The sequence below is a fragment of the Macaca thibetana genome, chromosome 20 (assembly GCF_024542745.1).
Source record: "Macaca thibetana thibetana isolate TM-01 chromosome 20, ASM2454274v1, whole genome shotgun sequence".
NCBI classification, from domain to species: domain Eukaryota; kingdom Metazoa; phylum Chordata; class Mammalia; order Primates; family Cercopithecidae; genus Macaca; species Macaca thibetana.
The window spans coordinates 19,173,489-19,198,905 of NC_065597.1; the positions used below are offsets into that span (position 1 = coordinate 19,173,489).

The window sequence follows — 25,417 nt, forward strand, 5'->3', positions numbered from 1 at the left end:
ATTTATTACGCACAGCATGTAATATTTATTTAATTAAAGCCTGCTATAATTATGCTGTATATCAGTCATGAGTTACAGGGGAATATACTTTTGATAATTTCATGCCATAGTGTTCAAAAGAAGTTGTTTTTTCTTCAAATTAGATATTCTATGAATGCTCCGTTGAAAATTTTTACCTTTTCAAGGAAGAACGTCTGCAATGCCTACTCTGAAAATTTGTATCTCACTTTATGTAAATTAATACCTGAACAAAAAGTAAAACTAATACATTTTAATAACAAAAAACTGAAAGAAATGCATAGATGGATATATTTTCATGCACATGCCCACAGAGACTCTAGGCTCATAAGAATTTGCATGTAATTGGAACCCGGGATGTGTGAAAATCTGGCTCCCAGCCTGAGGGATAAAAGAGACTTTAGGATTCCAGGCAAAAAGGTGAAAGACAAAGGGAAGGAATATTTATTAAGTCAGTGTGAGAACTTTCCCTTCAGACTCAGTAACATAACAATTAAAGTTACAATAGACTTTTTTATTTGTTAAAATAAATGCCTTTGATATTGAGAATCTTGGAACTGAGAATCTTGGAACTGAGGTGGTAAAGAAGGGATAAGGAGCAAAACTAATTTATTTTGTAGAAATGATTGGTCAGTTTATAGCACTGTGTAGACCATATAACTATGAGATAACTATTCAATAGGCCAAATTATCTCATTCAGATACTTGTCAACAGAGTTAAAAAAAATTCTCTGGTATTGTTCTGCAGGAGGCCAGTATTATTTTAAACTAGATATCTGTGACTTAAAAGAAGGCATTGGAAATGTTTCTCATTAAAATCACAAATGGCATGATGTTGGGTGTGAGACCATACAGTCTGCAACACAGAAGTAAGATTCAAAATTTCCTTTATAAATTGAAGAAATGAAATGAACCATTAAAATGGAATGAAATTGAAGAAGGACACTATTGGCTCATTGTGCATTTCCACCATTAGTTTCTCATCTAAGAAATAGACATAAGGTCTCTGTAAACAAAGGACAAAAACCTCTGCCCACAACATAGTTACTAGCAGCATGGAAATCATTGACATAAAATCTACACATGCTCAATTCACTTCTAAGTGCCATGTGTATCAAATTCTTTTAAAACTCCATAAAGTTTTAACTATCTCATTTGTGTTGAGGATAAAGATCACCATATTTTCAACAACTTTACAAAGGATTTAGAGCAATTAGCATTTCATACTTTTAGATCTCTGCTTTCATTTTGGAGAGCAAAAGAAAAGATAATCTAACTGTCTAAAGTATTTATTTGATAGGAAACACCTGCTTTTTCATGTATTATATTCAGTGCATTCTTTGTACTTTGATAATATCCCAATTCCATTGATTTATACTGAAACTCAATCAATAAATTAATTTATGCAGGAAGATTGGGAATGTTCTTAAGAAGGAATTGATAGAACATAAATATATGCCATATTAGGGTAGAACATAAATTTCCATGTACATTATAAGCATGGGTCTTAATGATTATTTATGTTGCCTAGGCAAATAAGCAAATGAGACATTATCTCATTTGCTTTCTATAGTACTTAAGTAAGGAAGACAAGGTAAATGTTGATGTTCACTTAAAAATAAATTTGGAGCTTAACAGAGGTAAATGGTTAAGCTTATGAGAGAGACAGGATATTATTTAAAAGAGCTCTAGGTAATAAACTCGGATAGGATCTTGTGTGTTTTTTGACACTAACTAGAAAGATGATGTCACTTGGTATCCTTGGACCTTAGCATTTGCTAGTGTTGCTGTTACCTGCCAATTGCTTCTAAAATGTATAATAATTCAATTCTTCCTAACCATTTCTTTGACTCCAGGATTCCTGCCATCACACAAATCCTCTCCAGCTCTGTCATTCATGTAAACATTTGGAAAAGTACCACACATACAGTGAAAATATAATAAATACTTGCTATTAATTTTGTCATTATTAGTATTATTAATCATTCAACAAGTATGTGTTGAACACCTATGATCACCCTGCTGTGTGTTAGATTTTAAAAGGAGGAAAACATAAAACGCACAGGCATGATTTCTGTCTGTATAGATCTTACACAGTACTCTAACAGGGTTACAAAAACCATCTATTCCAAATCCAATTCTCCCCGTCATGCTGTGGCAGCTGCTCATTTTTCATAGGATACAGTCCAATTGCTCTGACGTGTCACACAAGGTCTTCCGTGATCTGACATTTCCCTACAACTTCAGCCTCACATATCCCTATTTGCTGCTTTCACATTTTAGCTTTCAAAACACCCATGCCTTATAAGTCCCTTGTCCTACCTGCAAGTGAATGATGCAGAATCTCATCTCTGTGCCTTTGTGTGTGATATTTTCCTTATTAGAAATTCTCCAGAAACAACATAAAACCAGCTAATTGCTGCATGGTCCTTTAAGATTCAGTGCAAATCCCACCTTTTCTAGATCGGCTTCTCGGACTTTTTTCACATCTTCTGACCCTAGGCTGTGTGTTATTATTGAATCTGGCACATGGGCTTATAACAGTGGTTTTCATCCAGGGGTGATTTTACTCCAAAGGAGACAAAATGTCTGGAGACATTTTGGTTGTGAATAATCGAGGTGACGCTACTGGCTTTGCGGGGGGTATAGGCCAGGGGTGCTACTAACCATACTATAATACACAGAGTCTTTCCAAACAAAGAATTATCTGGTTTCACATGTCAGTAGTGGTGGGGCTAGAAAACCTCATGTGGATGAGTTGGCCTCAACCATTAGCTTATGAGCTTCCATTGTCCACAGGCTCTGTCTCATTTGACTTTATGTCTTCAGCATCAAGTCCAAAGCTTGAAACAGCTGAATTGATATTTTTCTGAATAAATAAAAATAGGAAAGGAATAAAGTATGCATGATTATATAAATAATTAGACAGCATTTGTTCAATAATAAAGACAAGGATTGCACTTACACCAGTTGCAGTACTTTCCAGTGTGGAGATAAAAGTTTCGAGTTGGATGGGAGATGGTGAAGGGAATGGGGATAGGGGACAGAGAAATCACAGGAATTTAGGATTAAAGCACCAAAAACAAAAAAGGAAAATTAAGAGAAAATATCAGAGTCCCATATTGACAGTGGCCTTTTCAACAGTTCTTAAACTGGGTGTGGTGGCTCATGCCTATAATACCAACATTTTGGGAGGCTGAAGCAGGAGAATCACTTAAGGCTAGGAGTTTGAGACCAACCTAGGAAATGTAGAAGACATCATCTCTACAGAAAAAAAAAAAAAAAAACCAAAAACTTAAAAAATTAGCCAGATGTGGTGGGACACGCCTGTAGTCCGCTCAGGAGACTGAGTAAGCTATAATGGTGACACTGCACTCCAGCCTGGGCAACAGAGTGAGATGCTGTCTTTTATAAAACAAAACAAAACCTTTTCATACATGATGAAAGTGTTTGCATGATGTTTCTTATTGCAGTCATTCAAGATTAATGATATGCATCGTTTCAGTAAACAATTTTTTGTATTGAAGTTAGAATTCATGTAAATTACCTAAATATGAATCCTACATTATTTTGTTACATTTTATAAATCTGAAATTACTTTATTGATTATCTCCCTCTTTATTCCAGGTATAAAATTCTGTGTAAGCAAATACTTCCTTCTTATGATATTAGTTTGTGGTAGGCAAAATATTTTTATAAAATAAGATCTACTTTAAGTAGACAAAAGCCAAACTATCTTTCTTTGCTGATGATATGATTATATACCTAGAAAACTCTAAAGACTCCACCAAAAGGCTACTAGCACTGATACACGATTTTAGTAAGGTTTCAGGATACAAAATAAATGTGCAAAAATCAGTAACATTTCTATACACAAGTAATGTCCAGGCTGAGAGTAAAATCAAGAACACAATGCCATTTACAATAGCCACAAAGAAAACGAAACCTAGGAAGACAACTAACCAAGGAGATGAAAGATCTCCCTATAAGGAGAACTACAAGAAGACACTGCTGAAAGAAATCAGAGATGACACAAATAAATGGAAAAACATTCCATGCTCATGAATTGGAAGAATGAATATCATTAAAATGGCTATACTGCTCATAGCAATTTACAGATTCAACATTATTCCTATCAAACTACCAATGCCATTTTTCACAGAATGTAAAAAACTATTATAAAATTCACATGGAACGAAAAAAAAAAAAAAAAGAGCCTGAATAACCAAAGCAATCATAAGCAAAAAGAGCAAAGCCAGAGGCATCACTCTACCTGACTTCAAACTATACTATGAGGCTATAGAAATCAAAATAGCACATTAACAGTACAAAAACAGACACATAGAACAATGGAACAGAATAGAAAACTCAGAAGCAAGGCTGCACACTTAAGGCCGTCTGATTTTTGACAAGGCCAACAAAAACAAACAATGAGGAAAAGGAATCCCCATTCAATAAATGGTGGCGGGATTACTGGATAGCCATATGCAGAAGAATGAAATTAGACCCTTACCATTATCATATACAAAAATTAACTCAAGATGGATTAAAGATTTAAACACAAGACCCCAAACTATAAAAAATCCTAGACGAAAAACTGAAATACTCTCTTGATATTGGCATTGACAAATGATAAGTCCCCAAAAGCAATTGTCACAAAAACAAAAATTGACCAGTGGGACCTAATTAAAAGAGTTTCTGCACAGCAAAAGAAACTATCAATAAACAGACAACATTGTGGGGGAAAACATTTGCAAATTATGCATCCAAGAGGCCTAATATCCAGAACCTGTAAGAAACTTAAGTCAACAAGAAAAAAACAACCTCATTAAAAAAAAATGGGCAAAAGACATGAACAGACACGTCTCAAAAGAAGACATACAAGCGGTCAACAAACATGAAAAAATGCTTAACATCACTAATCATCAGAGAAATGCAAAATAAAACCACAGTGAGATACCATTTCATGCCAGTCAGCATGGCTATTATTAAAAAGTCAAAAACAACAGAAGCTGGCAAGGCTGCAGAGAAAAAGGAATGCTTATATATTGCTGGTGGGATTGTAAATTAGTTCAGCCACAATGGAAAGCAATTTAGAGAGTTCTCAAAGAACTTAAAACAGAGTTACCATTTGACCCAGCAATCCCATTACTGGGTATATATGCAAAAGAAAATAGATCACCATATAAAAACACACACACATATTTGTATGTTCATCATTGTGCTATTCACAATAATAAAAACATGGAATCAACCTAGGTGCCCATCAATGGTGAACCAGGCAAAGAAAATGTGGTACATACACACCACGGAATACTACACAGCCATAAAACAACGAAAACATCTCCTTTGCAGCAACATGGATAGAGCTGGAAGCCATAATCCTGAGTGAATTAACACAGAAACAGAAAACCAAATACAGCATGTTCTCACTTGTAAGTGGGAGCTAAACATTGAACACACATGGACATAAGCATAGGAACAATAAACACTGCAGAATATATGAGGGGAGAGGGAGGGAGGGAGATGTGGGTCAAAAACTACCTAGTGGGTCCTATGCTTACTACACCTGGGTAGAATATATCCATGTAACAAACCTGCCCATGTACCTCCTGTATATAAAATAAAAGTTTAAAAAAAAAAAAAAAAAGACAAGAGATCTACTTTAAACCATCAACCTAAAATCACATGGAAACAGTTTTGCAGTTTAAAATAGTTCTTTAAATTTTCATGCCTTTCTGAAGTGTATTATTTCAATCAATATCAGCCAGGAAAGCATTGAATTACTACCAAAAGCCGTTCTTAAAATACTTCAAAGTTTTGTAGGAAAAACTCCCCAAACAGAAAAGGCTGGAAATCTCATGGTAGAAAAATCATGTTAAAAAGCCATCAGAAATCAGAGTTCTGGACCTCAAACTCTGTAACTGAAAATCACTGACACTTAACTTTTTAAATAATAGCACATTTTTCTAAAAACGGTTAACTAAAAGTGCAATGAGAATTCCCTATGCCTGCTCATGGTTAAATAGGAAAACTCATTGACCTAACATATTTCCATGACATTACATTCTAGAAGTGAAGGGCTTTTTTCCCCTCCACTTTTCAGATTCCTGCAATGTAACTTTTCTCCCACATTCCTTTTAAACTTAAAAAAATTGTGACGTTTTTACATATGAGTAGTCTTTACTTTTTATATTTTTTCCTTTAAGGACCTTAACTAAAATTATTCATCAATGAAATACTCTATATAGAGGATGCTTACAGTGTTTGTACTTTAAAAAATTTTAAATAATTTCTAAAATAATTTTAATCCCCATTTTCATCTGTACTTACATTTTATAAGCAACATATTTTCTAAACTCTTTCTTCTTTCTTGAGAGACTCTGACTTTTAACAAAACCTATTGGTTATTTAATCACAGCTATACAAAAATTTGTGACCTAAAATGTGTACATGTGTGGAATAACAGTGAAGATATAGTGGCTTACAGTAATTTTATATATGTCCGTAGCAGGATGATTAATGGCTACTCAAAGATAGTAAGTTTAATCCCTGGAACCTATAAGGAAAAAGGGTTTTTGCAGATGTGATTCAGTTAAGGATCTTGAGATTATCCTGTATTATCAGTGTGCAATCAGACTTGTTCTTACAAGATAGAGGGAGATGTGATACAGATAGAAGAGGAAAAGACACATGCACACAAGGAGAAAGCAATGTGATCCTGGAGGCAGAGTGGAATGATGTGACCACAAGCCAAGGAATGCCAGCAGCCACCAAAAGCTGAAAGAACAGATTCTCTTTTAGAACCCCTGTAAGGAATGTGGCCCTGTTGACTTAAAAAAAAATTTTTTTTTTTGAGACAGGATCTCATCTGATCACGGCTCACTGCAGCCTTGAGCTCCATGGCTCTGGTGATTCTCCCACCTCAGCCTCATGAGTAGCTGGGACCACAGGCATGTGTCACCATGTCTGGCTAATATTTTTGTATTTTTTGTAGAGACAGGGTTTCGTCATGTTGCACAGGCTGATCTCAAACTCCTGGGCTCAAGCCATCCTCCTGCTTCAGCCTCTCAAAGTGCTGGGATTATGGGTGTGAGACATCACACCCAGCCCCTGTTGACATCTGATTTTGGTCTAGTGATACTGATTTCAGATTTCCGTTTTCCAGAACAATGAGATAACAAATTTTTGTTAAGTCCCAAATGTGTGGTAATTTGTTACAGTAACTGCAGAAAACTAGTATACATTTACCACACGGCATGAAAACATCTCTTAAGAAATAGAGGGGAATAAAGACAACAAAATGAATATTCCATTAATTGGTTCATGTAGGAATGTGAATGAGGCCAATTCCCTATTATATATAGAAGTGTGGAATCAGGTTTGGAGGTGAGTTAAAAACTCATTTGTTCACTTCTGTTCCTACTATAGGAACCCTTCCAGTACAATAACCTCCCTTTTAACTGATCATCAAGGACCTGAATCCTTTTAGAGTCAGTGAGCTCACTGTCTCTAAGGCAGTACATGCAGTGGTTGGCCAGCTATAATTCCTTGAAAAAAACTGCATACATCATGGTAAAAATAGAGACAACACCTATTCCTTCATTTCGCAAATATTAATTGAGCATCTGCAATGTGCTAGGCAACTCTTGAAGACGCTGGGGTACCACACAAAAAAAGGAGAAAAAAAGAAAAAATCATTTTGTAATTTGTTACAGCAGCCACAGGAAACTAATACAATGCCAGATAGAAATTAAGTAGAAATAAAGTAGTACATGTGCTTGAAACAAGAAATTAATAATGAGAATAAAAAATACTAAAAGAAAAAAACTGAAATAAGAAATTAATAATGAGAATAAAAAAAGTAAAAAAAAGGAAAATACTGAGGCTTTTGATAATAAAATGATGAACTTTATGCATATAACAAGATGTGGTTGGAGAGTTTTTTAAAGTGGGGAATCAGGCCTAATATTAAAGCAACTGCCTTGTCATTCAGATTGAAAACTTAATAACCTCTGGGTGGTGGAGAATAAATGGATTTTCATAAAAGTATAGTATTTTTTAAAAGAGGGTATACAAATAACTTAGTTAATTATATAATTTTGGTTCTTCTAAGGAAAATCTTGAATGCTATTAAATATTAATATAGCTCACTAGTCTTTCTAATTTTTGCATACCTATTATGTTGTTCTTAGTTCAGCACAATGCTGAAATGCTCAGTAAAGTTGCTTTGAGTATCATGTCATGGCCTCTCTTTACATACAAAGGGGAAAGAGGATGTAAGGTATTTGTGGGGAGATGCATGATCAACAAAGGTAAGAATTAGAATCCTTGTGCCTTAAAGACCAGATGAACCAGATTAGGGAGAGCTTGGATGACCAAGGTTAGACTTTCCTTCTGGAAAACAGAAGGAACTTTATTTTTACTTATTTATTTTTTTGAAGGAATCTTTAGAAGTTAAGCAGAAGAAGACCATGGCAACAGGATCATTAACTGAAATAGCTTAAGGCAGAGGAGAAATAGAAATAATAGACCAGAAGATGTAAGGTTAATGAAGAATTGGTATATAAACAGATAGTTTCATCCAGTGAGAAACACTGAGAGGGACAGAGAGAGAGAGAGGCAGGACAGTACAATTGAAGATCCCACAGAATTTATTAATCTTTTGGATAAAGGGGGATGAAGAAAGATAAGTCAAACGTTTATCCAGGATTTTAAAAGTAAGTGATGGGCGGGGAGAAACACCAATAAGAAAGAATAATTACGAAGGTGAGATGTGGTAGGGTAAAAAATAAATAATCAATGTGAATTTCCGAAGAGAAATATTCAGTGCAAGATTAATCATGCAGAAATGGAATAAAATAAGAAGGTGGGATCAGATTTTCCCAACAGAAATGCATCAAGCCGCACCGATCAATTTTGTGTTCTGATTTGCTTTAGCTGATGTGTTTGAATTCCTCTCTGGCTCACTTTCTCTGAAACTGACGAGTAGTGCGAGAGATGGACATACAAGACTAAGCACAAAAACCAGACAGTATGTGGTTTTAATGAAGTATTCTATTAGCCTATGGATAAGATAAAATTCTATCAAGTGGAGCCTGAAATTTTTTTTAAAGATCTGTGATTGATGTGAAGAATAATGTTTGTAATGGTAAAACTCATTAGTAGCAGTGTCTGAAAAGGAACTGAGGGACGAATGCATTCAAATAATTTGATCTTGGAGATGCAATTTCAATGTCAGTGGCAACCTGGTGTTTTGGGGCACAGAAAATGATACCCTAAAATGTGCACTTAGACATACTGAACTGAAGAAGCATGAAGTTCTCACTGACCCACTGCCCCCACCCCCACTCCTGTCTCTCAACCCTCTGTCTCTCCTAAAACACAGGATGAGGTAGGTCATTCTCTGAAAGTTCCTTATCTACCTAGAAACTGGACCTTCCAGAGAGGAACGCAGTTGCTTTTGGTCCCTTTCCTAAAATTCCATTAACCAGAGAAGATTGAAACTCATATCACAGAGGAAGATCCTGAAAATTAAGCACCACACCTAGAGCCCAGCCATGTTTGTTCTCCGATCCCATTCAATTTACAGAGAATAATTGACAAGCTAATTTCTGTTTCTTGGATCCATTCATTGCTCCTATAATCATTGACTACCCCTCTAAATTATTTATGGTTCTCCACTTACTTCTTTCCAATGAAGAGGCTATGTAAGCTTCAATGATCTGACCATTCTTTGAGTTTCCATAATTTTTTGTTTGAAGTGCTTACATTAATAAATTTGCTATGCTTTCCTTTTGTCCACCTGTCTTTTGTTATAGATGTGTTGGCTGTGCCCCTTTATGATGGGCAGGAGCAGGGCCACCCCATTTCCACCTCTAAACTGGGATGGTGGAAAGATCATAGGTTGCATCGGAATCCCAGTAATTTATTTACAAGGTGTGGTATTGGGCAAGATGTTCAATCCCTCTGTATCTTATTTTCCTTACTGTAAAAATAAATGCTGTTCTTTTTGTGGTGAGAAGACTTAAAATCTACTGTCTTCACAATTTTCAAATATATAGTATCTCAATAACTGTAGTCATTGATGATGTATAGTAGATCTCTTGAAGTTATTCCTCCTAACTGAAATTTTGTCCAATCCACATTGTGCACCTATATCAAAACATCATGTTGTGTACCATAAATAGATAATATTTACAATTCTTCAATTCAATAAATTTGAGATTAAAATAAACTTAAAAATTTCTGTTGATAGCCATGTTGTGAGGATCCAGTATTCCCGCTGTGTGGAAAAACAAAAGTACAATGTCTATCACAGTTCCTGTAATTTACAGATACTCAATACAAGTTAATTTCATTATTAGTTTTTTTGAGACAGGGTGTTGCTCTGTTGCCCAGTCTGGAGTGCAGTGACATGATCATAGCTAACTGCAGGCTCAGACTCCTGGGCTCCAGTGATCCTCCTGTCTCAGCCTCTGGAGAACAGGCATGCACCACCACACCTGGCTAACTTTTTTGTTTGTTTGTTTGTTTTTTGTAGAGACGGGATCTTGCTATGTCACCCAGGCTGGTCTCAAATGCCTGGCCTTAAGTGATCCTGCTTCAGTCCTGCCAAATGCTGGGATTATAGATTTGAACCACTATGCCTGGCTTTAATTTTATCTTTATATCCTATTCACCTCTTATACACACACATAAGGAAAAAAATCTCTGTTTGTTAGGGTAACGTTCAGTTAAGAAAAATGATTATATTGCTTTGTGAACAAAGGCTCAGGTCAATGTATAGGTAATTAAACTATACCCTTAAGCTCATATTGTTATACGTGTGAATTCTATGGTATTGACAACATTTCTCAGGTTTTACATTACATGAGGATAAAACACAAAACTGCACCTGTATCCTCTGAATCTATAAAAACGAATAAACAAAAACAAAAGAAAACAAAATTAATGCAATGTAAAATAGAAGAATTTTATTCAGGTGTTGAACTGTGGTGTTCACGTTTTAGCCCCAAACGTTCATTGAGCTGTGAAGTATTTATAAGTGAACTTTTCTGTATATAGAGTATGATTTATACAAAATTTAACATTTTTAAACTTTCTTAATTGAAAAATTTAGTAAAAGTAATAATAGCTGCCATATGTTAAACATTTACTATGTGTCAATGATTGTAAATATATTATCATACTTCATCCTGTGAAAACAAAACATTTCACCTAGTAACTGATGAAGTAGTCTAGTGTTCAAGCACACAGTGGCAACATCTATATATTTAATACTTTCATACAATAGCTTCACTGCACCCACACTTAAACAAGTCTACAAAGCATGTGTGTATTTAAAATTGTTGTGTGATATAATAGACACTCATGAGGGCAGACATGTTAGCGCCATCCCGAGCTCAGAAGAGAACTGGAACCAACATATAGCAGGATGAACAAAAATTGCTGAAAATTGGCTTTGAGTGAATATTTGAGTTAGAGTCAATCTAGATAGTCATTATTGTTTATAAATCCACAGTATCATCCAGCATTTTATTCTAGACAGATTTTCCAAGTTTTACTTCAAAGGCACACTGGATTATAATTCTTTAAAAGGATACAGGCATGACTAACATTGAGGCTTTTCAAACATGACAAACATTCAAGCTTTTCAAAAAGAGCGCTGAATGCTGGGTCTGGTTCGAGTTCATCTCTGAAAAATACTCTGATCATGGAGAAACGAGGGCAAAGTAGGGGTCTCAAGCAGAGCTTTAACAAATACAACATGTTGTGTTTTTAATTCTTGGTTGGAAATGAAAAATACATCTGACATTTTTGTGAAACAAATCCTATGATTTTTTTTTTTTTTTTACCCCAGGAAGAATAAAGCACATCTCACCTGCAGTGGTCACCTTTATTTTGTTACTTAAACATAATAAAGTAAAAAGGTTTTAAAACAGCTTCAGGGGAAAGCTTGGGAGAGAGCTCCAAGAGATTGTAATCAATAAGCATTCAAATTACTCCATGACTTCAATGTTTGAAACATTTAAAGGCGAAAACAATGTGATATTAGGTAAACTAGCAACATTCCTAACAGAGGGTGGTTGTACAGCTCATTAAGAGAGACCATTAAGTGAATAACACAATGGCTCTGAGCATTTGTTTGGGTCTCCAACTTTACATAAACCAGTCTCTGCTTTGCAATAATTTAACTAATTTTTTTCTACAAACCAATACAGTCCACCAGCAAATGAACAGATAATGAAGAGTCGATGCACCCTGCCACACGCTCTCACCTCTCTCCAGGTAATTCTCACTTTGCAAAGATGCTGGATCACTGAGCTATTAAATATTTGAAGAAATAAAAGGACAAAACTAAGCAAAAACAAACAAATAAAACGCTCTACATGGAACACGAGGTCAATTCAGGAAATGTGTTTGTCTCAGAGCACCAGTACGATTTCCTCTCATGTTGAAGTTGTTTTTTTCACTCTGATTTATGCTTCTCTTCATAATTGATTTTTTTAAAATAGATTCATTCTCTGCATTTAAAATGGTCTGACTTAAAACTCAAAGAAACTTATCCTTTAAGTTGTTTTGCGCTTGTAACTACTGGAAAGCACTTATCTTTCTGTCATTTTTTGATTAGTTTGCATACTTTGATGGTGTCTTTTAGAAATAATAACTTGTTAAGAGTATAATAGTTCACTTAGTGAATAGTCTTAACTGTGTAATACATTCACATTTAAATCCAATAGTTTAATTGAAATAGGACCTATTTGGAATAGGAACAATGATCACAGACACATGGAAAATATTTCATGGGGCAGTAAAATACAGATATGAAATTTATTTTAATAATACATAATGTTTATTTAAAATATATGTGTACTCTCAGAGTTGATGCAGGTGCATATTAAAGGAAAAATATCCCACGCTCTTTTCTCATTTGTCTCTCCTTGTGTTTTCTAAATAAAAATCTAATGATAAGTTCCAGACAAGCAGCATTTTTTTGGAAAAACCGGAGAATGTATCTCTTTTTTCATAAAATGCCAGATTGTATCCATTATTCTTGTGACTCACAGAATTCTAAAGTGTATTTACCCAAACTGAAAAGTTCTGAGCTTACTTGAGGAAGGAAGCATAAAAGCACCGTGAAAAGTTTTAAAAATTCCAATCCATCTATAATTGTTAGAATCCAATAACTACTGATGTGAATATTCTTTATAAACTTCAGTGTCTATTTTAATATTATAGTATGTATGATGGGTAATAAGCTAACTTTTCAGAAACTAAAATGGATACCCAATTACACATATTTCCCTTATGTATCCTGATTTTTTTTTGAGATATAAATCTCATGATTGTTGGTTCATATAAATAATCTTACGTTTTTTTTCTGGTGACTTGGAAAAGGTTATTAGTTTCTACTGATGTCTGTTTATACTGTTGCTATTTCCAATGATTTTATTGTTTGGCTAGGCTAAATATCTTAATTTACATATCTTGTATTTTACCTAACAGTGTTTTAAGATCTATTGTTATATAAAACTCTGCTTGCTTTGCTGAATTCATAACTATGAGAAGCAACATATTTATGATTAATGATGGAAAATATGCTTCCAAGATGTTTTTATTTGCATTTATAGATATAATTTTCTGAAGGATTTATGTGAGCACTACTCATAAATGTTCTGATCAGATGTTTGACTATAAAACATTTCTAAATGCCACACTCCACAGGCTAATGATCTATCCATCTGAAATGGTATTCCAACTCCTATAAATGTTACACATTTTAGATCTTTTAGAGATAGCTTTTATATCTTCATGTTTGAGGAAATATACAGAAAAAGAATAACTTCCCTGAAGAGTTAGGACGCTGTAGAGGATAAAGATGATAAAGAACACTGACCTATGAATCAGCACTTAATAGAAGGCTAGAGGTCAACCCCCAAAGTCCAGGTCAGAATGCTCACAGACAGCCAGGAAAGCAAATAGCACATGGTACAACTGGAGTGAAAGGGACATAGTGAGGAAGTCACAAGATGACAGAGTATTATATATAATTAGGACATTCCGGAGAAATTGAAAGACATCCTAGGCAGATTAAAAAGGAGTGAAATGCCTGGACTTTCTCAATTTATAGATAGGGTTGTACAGTTCAGGGAAGTATTTGTTAGCTCATTTTTCCCACAAAAATTCTACTGTTGCCCTAGATTAGCTCATAACATCCTAACTCATGTTTTAGCTGACTTTTTTTTTTTTTTCTTAGTCACCTCTTTCAGACTTTCCAAGGCAGTTTGGCTGGCACCATTGTGTGTCTTCATCTATTTTTCTCTTTTTTCTTTAAATCCTATACTTCGTGCTTATTACTTAGCTCTACTTTATTTTCTGCATTATTTTTGGAACAAGGAAAATTATACTGTAACCAAGTGTGGCAAACAAGGCAAAGTAGGAAAGGAAGAAAGACTTTATTCAGTCTATTGAGCTAGGCGAGACAGACTGAACGTGACTCCATTGAAACAAAGGTGAGAGGGTTTTTAAAGGCTAAGGTGAGCTAGTAGAAAAGTACCCAGGGATGTTAAGGGAGAAGTTGATCAATGGGATGTGTTGAGCACATAAATTATTCCTGAGTTTGCAAATGTTTTTCTCTGTGATTAGGCCATCTGTGTTTGCTAATTGGCGCCCATCAAAGTTAGGCTTCTACCCTCCCACAGAGATTGGGAGATAGGAGTCCTATCTCCTTCGGTGTTTACATTTCAAAGTGATGGTTCCCAGGTCCTTGAGAAAGACATTGCCTAGATTGCAAAACTGTCAGGAGGCTGAGAGAAGATTTACATACATTTCAAAGGGGCAGAAAAAGAATTTACAATTAGACATTTTCTAAAGTAACTGCTCTAAGAATAGGGAGGCTTGTGGTCAAGAAGAAGCCTGTCTAAAGTTAAGTCAAGCTGGGGGGTGGGGAGTCAGGGGGTGGAACTCTAAGGCTATCTTGGTTAAGTGTATATTAATTTTCAAATATTAATATTTACATCTGTTGTGTATCCATTGCATATTTTATATTTGAATATAAATTCTGCAGCATACAAACATGAGCGAATGTAAATATTTCACACCAGTCTGTAATCTACTGTCTGTGTTCTTAATTTCTTTTCTGCTTGTAGAATTCCATCATCATTTACTGAACCAAAATTCATTAGCCTGCCCCTCATAACAAACACTGAAATAGCTATGACACGGTCCCTCCTCCCAGGGCCTCTCTCCCCTGGCTCTAAGGGTGTTTAGGCATTTTTATCTCCTAAAGATAACTCCAGTGAAGAAAATTGAAATATTTTACTCCAAAATATATTTCTTTGACATATTTTGAAATGGCTGCCACTTGGCCCTCCTGACACTTGGCTTTGCAAAGCTGTCTTTAGTGGGGGGAAAATTTGCATCTGTTGAGAATTTGCATTCATACAGACAGAGTCCTTCCCCTTTCTATGCTTTTCCCAGGATCCAGGAGAGATTGAGTTTGACGCCTTTAAAAGTCTGAAAAGAAACATTTATCACTGATCATCTCCGAGGGAGGCATCATCTACATATCAAGGACATGTTTGCTAGCCAAGCTTCTTCCTTTCTTCACTCTCTTAACCTGTCTTTACCTGTTTCTGGTCATGGTCCGAATCTGCGTTCTTTACTGTGGCCTCAGGATGGCATATAACTTTCTGTAACTCATTGGGAAGTTGGGTCTTCATTCTGAAGGCTCCCATGTATATGCATTAAGTAAATGTGGATGTCTTTTCTCCTGTGAATCAGTCTGCATCATGTCAGTGATTTTTAGTGAACCTTTAGGGGACCAAGAGCTTTGGCCCCCGCACCAGCCACAGAAGATAGGAGTGGTGCAACGTATTATTCAGCAACCTTATTGCAAGTCAGACAGGTGCACAAATAGTCCAAAGAATACAAAAAGCAGTCACGCATCCCTTTGCCCGTTGCAGGAAGAGTCCAGAGTGGAGATATGCACGTTCATATTGTTCAGCTTGTTCCCAGTTTTTCATAGCCCGGGCATTTTTGTTCCAAACTCTAGAGCTTCACTGTTCAATACAGTAGTAGACACATGTGACTATTGATCTTTGAAATGTGACCAGTCCAAAATAAGAAGTGCTGTAATTGCAAAATACATATTAAATTTCAGAAGTTAAATGTGATAAAAATAATGTAAAGATATCTCCAATAATTTTTATATTGATTGTTTGTTAAAATGATAGTATTAAGAGGAACAAGATCATATCCTTTGCAGGGACATGGATGAAACTGGAAGCCATTATCCTCAGCAGATTAACTCAGGAACAGAAAACCAAACACTCGATGTTGTCACTTACAAGTGGTCGCTGAACAATGAGAACACATGGACACAGGGAGGGGAACAACACACACTGGGGCCTGTCGGGGGAGGGTGGGGGGGATGTGCGGAGAGCATTAGGGAAAAGAGCTAATGCATGCTGGGCTTAATACCTAGGTGATGTGTTGATAGGTATGGCAAACCACCATGGCACATGTTTACCTATGTAACAAACCTGCATATCCTGCACATGTACCCCAGAATTTAGAAAACAAACAATAAAATAATCTTAAAAAATGATAGTATTTTGAATTTATTGGGTTAAATATTAACATTATTTCATCTGCTTTATTTTATTTTTCATAATATGGCTACTGGAATTTTAAAATCGCATATGGTACATGTTATATTTCTATTGGTTGGCAAGGCTCTAGAGGCCCGAATTTCCCCTATTCCCAGTGCCTGGGCTATTGCTCTTCTGCATTTTGGTCTCTGTTGGTCTCTTTTTCCTCTTCCATTTCTTCCTGCCTCTCTTGTTCTAATATTAGCCAAAATGCCAACTCCTCCATGTAACATAGGGCTACTTAACACTAATTTTTCATTTACAATGGTAATAATAATATAATAATCATTTAGATTTATAACGATAATATGTAAGATTTTATTCTTCACACTAAAAATATGTTTCTTCTTGTAGCCACCTACCAGGGAGTTTATTATTAAACACATAGTAAAACTCAATCAATATCTATTAAATGTTCTAAATTCTGATCACACATCTAGCTGAAAACCCACAATCTCCAATTTATCATCGCATTTCTATTGTTCCACTTGAAGGAGGAAAAGGTAAATGAGACCTTTAAGTGAGCCGCTGTTCTGAGTTTGAGAAAACCCAGCCTCCCCCTTCCCCTAACCTCCTAACCTGGTCATTGGCCTCAATCAAAGGGCAAGTTACCCAATGGGATCTGAAATCTTGCTTCTCTAATAGTACTTCTATTGAATTCACAGATAAGTTGAGTAGAACATTTTCTAGTGCATAAGAGAAATGCTGATGGGAAATATGTTTTTTTAAATTGATGTGCAACTTTCTTTTTCCTTCACAAAGAATCTTAGTCAATGTTATGATTGTTCCTTTCTTGTAAAAATGATGTCCAAAGGCAGGATTCTATTCATGCAAACTGTCAATAAACATCCTTGATAAATGAGTGAAAGAAATCAGAGTATTCACTGGAAAGAATTTCAACCCCATGCTGATTTCAAGCAACTATAATTTAATGGAAACATCAATGACATAATATTTCAGTGGTCAATGTGCAGACCTCTAAATTATTAAATTCTCCAAGGTTGTGAAGGAATGGTAAAACTCTGTTTTCAAAGTGTTTGGGGCAAATCTGTTTTGAAAGAGTTGCTGCTTGAGGCACACGTAGAATAGCTTACTTTGTTCCCTTGTAAAAGGCTAATCGAGGAGCTTAGGGCGTCATAAAGATGATCACCTCCCCTGGGGAATAGAAAATGCTATTTAACCTTTCACATTATCCATTCTGGGCACACAAGGGAATTACGCTTGCTGCTAATACTGGAGATGAATAAGCCCTTACAAAAACACGCTGTGAGCGAGGATTTATAAAAGCAGAGTTTATAGTGGCTTTTGGGATTAGGCATTAGTTCACATTCACTGTCTTCCAAAGGCGGACCCTACAGCTCTGGGTGCTGGGTCCTCCGTGTTGGGCACATCACGTAGAGCTGCGTGAATTGTAGTAAGGTGGCAGCGTGAGAGGCCTTGCCCAGAGAGATATGTGATCAAGACAGGCTGACTTCACTTTCCTCTAACTTCAAGGATGACACCTAGCCTATAAGGATTGCAACAGTTTGATGAAGTTCAACATTTCAGCTCCGACAAAAGGAAGGAGTACATAATGTGCCCTGAATAATGGCATATATCGCCATGTCAACTCAGAAAAAACATACATTACACAATTTCTGTGTTTAAAATTTTAAGGTCATCGTTTAAGTCAGGATTTCTCAATTTGGCACTAGTAACACTTTGGGATGAAAAATTCTTTTTAAGTGGGTGGGAGGGGTGCTGTCCTGTGTGTGGTAGGATGTTTGCTGCATTCTTGATCTTTACTCACTAGGAACTAGTAGCTTTCCCCTCATGGGTTGTGACAGCCAAAAATGTCCATAGAAATTGCCAAAATGTCTTCCGGGAAGGGGGCAAAATTGTTCCCGGTGAGAACCATTGACTTAAATTAATAATTTACAAAGTTCACTTACACATTTGTGCTCGTACGTTTGTATGTTTACACATCTGTATATTCAATCTTTATCAGGGTATACAGACACATATAGTCACACATAAAACATAACCTATCTAAATACTAAGTATATGAAACAAAATTTTGGTGCAATCCCTATCAGGGAAAATTAAGAGGGACAATAATAATCTTCTCAAATAATGTATTCATGTTCCAAGTTTTCTTTTTTTTTGAAAAGAAATTGCTTCAAATATTACTATGTTAATATAAAAGCACTCGTTACTATAATTAAACAAAAAAAAACAGTATTCTAAAAATGTTTGTTGAGCAACTAAAATGAGCCAAATGCTGTATCATGGGTTTGGGCTGGGGGCAGAGAAATGAAACAAATGGATCCCTGCCCCTCATGAAGTAGAGGGGAGTCATAGAATACTTACATAATCATGCAAACAAATATGAAATTAACCACTGTGACATGAGTTCTGAAGACAAGTTTTTTTTTTGAAACGGAGTCTCACTCTGTCGCCCAGGCTGGAGTGCAGTGGCCCAATCTCAGCTCACTGCAAGCTCCGCCTCCCAGGTTCATGCCATTCTCCTGCCTCAGCCTCCTAAGCAGCTGGGACTGTAGGCGCCTGCCACCATGCTGGGCTAATTTTTTGCATTTTTAGTAGAGATGGGGTTTCACTGTGTTAGCCAGGATGGTCTGGATCTCCTGACCTCGTGATTCACTTGCCTCGGCCTCCCAAAGTGCTGGGATTACAGGCATGAACCACTGCACCCAGCCTCTGAAGACAAGTTTTATGGTAGAGACACCCCCACCAAGGAAGCAGGTTCTAGTATGCATGCTAGTATAACCATACATGTATCTTATGTCAATGATGCTCATGTTATCATATAAATCAATGGAGTGTTCATGAAATTTCAACAGAGTATTGGAATAGGTGGTTGGAATCAAGGGACAGGTATCTCAGTTATGCATGGAAGCATATAATCTCTTGGCTTCAGGTAAGATGCCAAGAGGGAAAGACTGGGGGTCAGGTTAAGATATCAATCCACAGGCTATCATAAGCAAGATGAATACAGCAAAAAAACAAAACAGCCAGGCGCGGTCGCTCATGCCTATAATCCTAGCACTCTGGGAGGCCAAGGCCGGCGTATCACCTGAGGTAGGGAGTTCGAGACCAGCCTGACCAATATGGAGAAATCTCATCTCTACTAAAAATACAAAATTACCTGGGCATGGTGGCACATCCCTGTAATCCCAGCTACTCAGGAAACTGAGATAGGAGAATCACTTGAACCTGGGAGGCGGAGGTTGTGGTGAGCCAAGATCACGCCATTGCACTCCAGCCTGGGTGACAAGAGGAAAACTCCGTCTAAACAAACAAACAACAAAGAAACAAAAACCACACAAACACACAAAACCTAAAAACTATGCTTGAAATGCATATTATACATACATATACAAGATTTATACAAGATTTTAAATACCAATTTTATTTTACTTGGGAGACTTTTAAGCTCTGAGCATAAATTTTCCTGGTCTTCCAGATAAGGGGAAACAATTTACATACATGAGCATGAGCTATAGGGGCAGAATTATATTTACAGTATAGGCTGTCTATTGAGTGAGCGCTTGAACCCCATGGAGACTAACTGAGTGGAAAAAAATATCATAACAAAGGTTAAGACTTTTCTTGATAGCTGGTAAGTTATTTCTCACTCCTGCTGGAGGTCCAGTGCAGGTTTGAATTAAGTAGTTGGGGGAAGGTCCTGGTTCACATAACCAGTCAGATGTAAAACTCCACAATCTTGTAGCTGAACATTCTGGAATACTGAGACTCCTGAGTCATCTTGGCAGAGCAGGAAAAGCAAGGAGGATCAAACTGTGGATCTTCACTGGCCGTGTCACTGGACACAAAGGTCACATGGTTCTGCCTACCCATGTAGGGGAGAACATGAAATATCTGAAGAATATTAGACAATTAATACTTTTAATTATCTAATTTAATATCTAAATTAATTAAAACAATATTAATAGAATATTATTGATATGGTTCGGCTGTGTCCCCACCCAAATCTTATCTTGAATTGTTGCTCCCATAATTCCCATGTGTTGTGGGAGAAACATGGTAGGAGATAATTCAGTCATGGGGGTAGTTTTCCCCGTACTGTTCTCCTGGTAGTGAATAAGTCTCACAAGATCTGATGTTTTTATAAGAGGAAATCCCTTTCCCTTGGCTCTCATTCTCTCTTGTCTGCCACCACGTAAGATGTGCCTTTCGCCTTCTGCCATGATTGTGAGGCCTCCTCAGCCATGTGGAACTGTGAGTCCATTAAACCTGTTTTCTTTATAACTTACCCAGTCTCAGATGTGTCTTCATCAGCAGTGTGAAAATGGACTAATGCAATTACACATATATATTTGCAGAAGTGTTTGTATTATTTATGGCAGTGTTTGTATCTAGTACTGCAGCATTTGCCACAGGAACAAAAGACAAAGACTCAAATGATGACCAATATGAACAGGTTAAATGCAATCAGAGGATGGAATACTATGGGGAAGACTCTTGTGTGCTTATATAGAAAGAGTTAAAAGAAGAATTAAGGACAAAAAATAAGATATACTATAGTTTATAGTATGAAAACTCTGCTAGTGAGATTAAGGATTGAGGGTGAAATGGAGATTTTATTTTATTTTACTTTTACTTGATAGCCTTCTGTACTGTTTGGAGTACTTACTTTTTGAATTTTTCATTTTCCCTATGCATTTAATCAAGTATTACTGCATTAATAGGTTAAGAAAACATAATGGTTGCATTTTGACTACTCAGAAGAGAGACATTATAAATGTGTAACAGTGTCACTAGAGCCCATTAAGAAATCACAGTGCGTAAAGGAAAGAATCTTTAGAAGCAATACAAGCTCAGAGAAATTTTAACTTGTTCTCTTTCGTGAGCCTAAAATTGTTCCATGAGCTCAAACCCCAACTGGCATTTTGACCATCAATTATCACTGTATATTTATAGATATGCTCTTTCCCAGCAATTTCAGAAGGTTAAAGCAAAAGTATGTAATCAGTCTATTATTTGCCAGAAGATAAAGTGCCATTGAGGCTTCTGTGATCAAAGGAAAATGGTTCCCAAGATAACTTTGGCAGTGGCTGATATTAAAATGTCGAAAGACAGAGCTTTTCAGATATAAGATAAATGTATATTTTTACTTTTAAATCTAGCCACATCAGGACTTAAAAAAAATATATAGCCCTTCATGTTTAAATATGATTTTATTGATGCATCATCACAGGAGTATATTATTGGAATTATGTTTTGTAGGAGTGATGGGTCTGTCTTGAGTTAGTCTTAAACTGTCTGGTACAATTTGGAGCAATTCTAAGCCTTAAGAGATGCTTCCTCTGGTCACAAGTTTTCCTTTTTCACCTAATCAATACTTAGACTGTAGATAGAAATTCAGAGTCACTTTGTCACTAACACCTTCTCTGACCCCAACACTGGGTCAGGACCCTCGACTGAGCGATTTCAGCATGCTTTACAATTTTCCTTTGCTGTGCTTATCACACTGACTAGTTAAGATTTGTGTTTGACGTGACTTGCCTTTCTCACATGACTGTAAGCTCCAACTCTGCTTGGCTTATTATTGTAAACACATTTCTGATCACAGTGGCTGAAACCTGGGAGGTCTCAAAAGATATCCATTGAAAGAATGAATGTAGGACAATGCACCTCTGGGTGTGTGTGCACACGCGTGCACTCGGATGCATCCCCTCCACAGTAACCTACAAAAAGAGGCTGGACTACTATAGGAAGAAGAAAGAGTCGTATCTTCCCTTCTTACGTGCAAAGAACTCAAAGATAATGATGTAGTCTGTCAGGGCCTGTTCTGAACCATCCTGAATCACTTGCCCAAGTCCAGCTGTGGTGCAATTTTTGAAATAATATCTCAGACTCTCGAAAACATGATGCTACTGAACTATTGTGTCCACTAGGCTGTCCTGGTTGGGGGAGAAGATGGAGAAAGATAGTAGGATTGCCTTAACCCCTGACAGTAGGAGTTGAATTTTTCTAAAGAGGAATGAGGGTTTAGACTGCAGGGCTTCAAAATCATGGTTTTTATCAAGGAGTAGGTGACTAGTAAATAACAAAGATAATTAGAATTAGCAATGGGGGCCATTTTTGAAGACATCATGGGAAGAACTTGGTCTTTTTTTTTTTCTCCTGAACTCAATAAACAATTACATTAAGATAGGGTTTCAAGTTTCATTTATACTGTAATTTCTTTTAGATTTCCCTTAAGCACCAATAAAGACTATTTCTCATAGGCAGTCTTTCTCCAGTTGTGTACTGAGGAACTGGGAACAAGGCTTTAAAATGATGGCACTGAGCTGACCTCAGAAAGATCCGTGATCCTGGAGCTCCAGGCTAACATGGGTCAAGGTTATCAGACACAGAGAGAGTTGTAAAAGATGACCTGGGTCCTGATGATGGTGGAGACGGTGGAGATGGTGGAGGTTGATCCTTGGGGATGAGAGAAGAAAGTTAGTTAACAAGTGGCACCCAAATTTACAGGAATGAGTGGGATTTTTTTATTTTTTATTTTTTTTGAGATGATGTTTCGCTCTTGTTGCCCAGGCTGGAGTGCAGTGACGCGATCTCAGCTCACTGCAACCTCCGCCTCCTGGGTTCAAGCGATTCTCTTGCCTCAGCCTCCTGAGTAGCTGGGATTACAGGCATGCACAACCACGCCCGGCTAATTTTTGGTATTTGTAGTAGAGATGGGGTTTCTCCATGTTGGTCAGGCTGGTCTTGAACTCCCAACCTCAAGTGATCTGCCCGTCTCAGCCTCCCAAAGTGCTGGGATTACAAGCATGAGACACGGCGCCTGGCCCTTTTTTTGTTTTTTGAGACAGTTTCGCTCTTGTTGCTCAGGCTGGGGTGCAATGGTACAATCTCAGTTCACCACAACCTCTGCCTCCTGGATTCAAGCGATTCTCTTGTCTCAGCCTCCCGAGTAGCTAGAATTACATGCACCTGCCACCACACCCAGCTGGTTTTTGTATTTTCAGTAGAGACAGGATTTTACCATGTTGGCCAGGCTGGTCTCAAACTCCTGACCTCAGGCGATCCACCCGCCTCAGCCTCCCAAAGTGCTGTAATTACAGTCGTGAGACACCGCGCCCACCCAAAAGGTATTTTAAAAAGGATATGTGGAATTCTATGGTGAGAGAGGCTGCGCTGAAATGTTCTGATCAGGCTGTGTCCTTAGTAAGGAGTTCGAATTTCATTTTGCAACCAAAGTTGCATCTGTTGTTTCTGAACAGCTGTAAATTCTAATCAGTCTATGTTCAGAAAGATGATTCAAAAATCAGTACTTAGGGAGGGCAAGTCCAAGATGAAGTCATTAAAATATAAGAGTAAGAAAAGCTGGTTTCTAAAAAAGGGAGATTGTTATTTCCTATGTCCTATTTTTGAAAGTTGTTTTTAATTACTAAAATAAAAATTTAAAAATTATCAACTTAGATAAGCTATCAGGGTTGGGGAAGGTGTATGTCTCATGTATCTAGATTTTACCAAAGGATACCTGTTTGTGATGTTAGAAAACAGAAAAATAGAAAAACAATCTGTATGAACTTTGCGTTGATGTGTAAGGAAGAGCCATGCATTTCATCCGTTATCAACATCGAACTGCATAGTTGCATCAACTGGTATCATGAAAAGAAATACATTAGTATGGTTAAAGAACGAGGCTTTCTTATACCACTGGAGGATGTGTGCATGTGTGTTTGTGTGTGCACGTGTATGTGTGTGTGTGTGAGAGATCACATCTCCACCAAATTCATCTTTCCACGGGATTTAAAAAATCTAAATACAGTAGCAACGTTAATTTTATTATCAGACAGAACACCCTTTCCCAATAATTGCTCTGCAAGAATTAAATGCTAGATCAGCAAACTTCTATTCAGTCGATTTGCTATTATGCAAGATTATGCAATTTCTGTTAAGTGGTTCCCAGAGGCTTACAAAACAGGTTAACTTAGTCCTGAATGTAGATTAATTTCTTTATGTTTCCCAGCCTCATTAGCCTTTTTAGTGTAGAACATGATTAGTTCGCCTAATATTTTTATATGATTTAAATATCAAGAAAATTAACTTTCAGAAAATGCTAATGCATTTCATATATTTTAGGAATTATAGCAATAGAGGTTTTGATATTGACATTTGCCATTTTTTGTTCTTTCACCTACAAACCTACTTTGATACGTGTGTATATATGTATACACACATATATACACAAATATATATACACACATACATATATAGGCATCTATACATATACATATTCGTATAATTGCTGATGACATGTAGGAAAGATTATTTCATGTTGCTATGGAAGAGTTTCTCCTGTGAATAAAGGATATTTGTTTAAGGAAATAAAAAAGACTACAAATGTGGCAGCGGTGTTCAGTTGGAGTATCCTGTTAAATAACACGGGTGCTTTATTTGGACTGTGCTTTCTTGTATATGGTTCTTTAAGAATATGAGAATTTAGTAACATCAGCTAGCCCAGGAGCAATGCTATTAACCTGGATGGTCAGAGCAGTTGCAGACCTGGGAGCAGTTAATCAACTAATGGCTATTTCTGTAGAGAGAAGCTATCTAGTGAGGACATATGAGTTGTACAACACAGGTGGTCAGCATCATGACTCCTCCACTCCAGAACTAAAATCCCTTTCTCTGTGTTCCCTTGCTGCCTGTCTGCATCTACCTTTTCTCCTCCTGTGCCAATTCTCTACCGTCCACCATCAATTTACTAA

At 36.7% G+C, this 25,417-nt stretch overlaps 3 protein-coding genes across 4 annotated transcripts in view; 1 reads left to right on the forward strand and 2 right to left on the reverse strand.

The window, feature by feature from the left end:
* The window catches only part of CFDP1 (craniofacial development protein 1), a 934,470-nt gene extending 918,602 nt beyond the window's left edge, over positions 1 to 15,868 (reverse strand). The window contains exon 1 of the mRNA XM_050772784.1: positions 15,858 to 15,868. The gene's annotated coding sequence lies outside the window, so the exon portion shown is untranslated. The remainder of the gene's footprint in view (positions 1 to 15,857) is intronic.
* CNTNAP4 (contactin associated protein family member 4) overlaps positions 1 to 25,417 on the forward strand; it is a 990,511-nt gene that overhangs the window by 646,896 nt on the left and 318,198 nt on the right. The window lies entirely within an intron of this gene.
* LOC126943763 (60S ribosomal protein L18-like) overlaps positions 20,091 to 25,417 on the reverse strand; it is a 42,890-nt gene continuing 37,563 nt past the window's right edge. For both annotated transcript variants that reach the window (XR_007721842.1, XM_050772794.1), the window contains exons 2-3: positions 22,993 to 23,120; positions 20,091 to 20,552 (exon numbers count right to left, since the gene is read on the reverse strand). The gene's annotated coding sequence lies outside the window, so the exon portion shown is untranslated. The remainder of the gene's footprint in view (positions 20,553 to 22,992; positions 23,121 to 25,417) is intronic.